This window comes from Octodon degus, unplaced genomic scaffold (assembly GCF_000260255.1).
Source record: "Octodon degus isolate 3935 unplaced genomic scaffold, OctDeg1.0 scaffold01552, whole genome shotgun sequence".
Lineage (NCBI taxonomy): Eukaryota > Metazoa > Chordata > Mammalia > Rodentia > Octodontidae > Octodon > Octodon degus.
This window is the reverse complement of record NW_004526128.1, coordinates 1,719-2,594: the sequence shown is the minus strand read 5'-3', so window position 1 is coordinate 2,594 and position 876 is coordinate 1,719.

Genomic DNA, 876 nt, shown 5'->3' with positions numbered 1-876 from the left:
TTTTAGAATGAGACTCCATACCACTTCTTAGGAGAGGGAATAGAAGGACAGGAATAATTAGTTATGCTATTTGTGATCACATTGTTAGTAGATAAAACAGAAGTTTATCATCTTCCACCCACCACAAATAAAACTGCATAAAGTAGGGCAACCATGAAAAATGCAACACAGGATATGAAAGACTAGAATACCTATCCCCACCATCCATCTCCCTAATACTGAACCAACATAGGAAGCCCATTCTCAAAGGTCATTCAGGTCACCTGGAATGCAGTATACCAGTTTACATTCAGCATGAGGAAAGTACCTTAGAAAGTAGTACTTGTCTTAAAATTGAGTATTTGAAGCCTATAGGATTAATTGGGACTGTTTAATAATATTGCTATTTTTAGAGCACTAACACACACAAACTGAATCAATAAAGTTCTTTGTATTGTTTTAATATTATTAATTGCATGAACATCATAACACCTCTTTACATCACACACAATCACCAGAATTAGAAATTGTTTTGAAAACTAAAAACAGGGCACACTCTGCTAATTAGAAGTTGTACTGTTACTAAATAGAAACCAGGTGCATGGTAAATTGAAGCTACAAAATGGAAGCCCAAAGATTTGGCAAGGGAGCCAAATCATGTTTTTAGACAATTTAGGAACCTGGCAATACTGTTGAAGCAAAATACCCAACACAACAGGAAATGGACCAGGAAAAAAAGCAGCATTCTATAACCAAATAAACATATGATTATTTCCTTTTTCTTTTGAGAATAAATACAATTAAGGTAACTTTTAGTCTTGGTATATTCCAAAGGGAAGCTTGAAAAAATTCATAATACATAGGCTTGCCCATTTCAGGTAAAATGATAGAAATTAT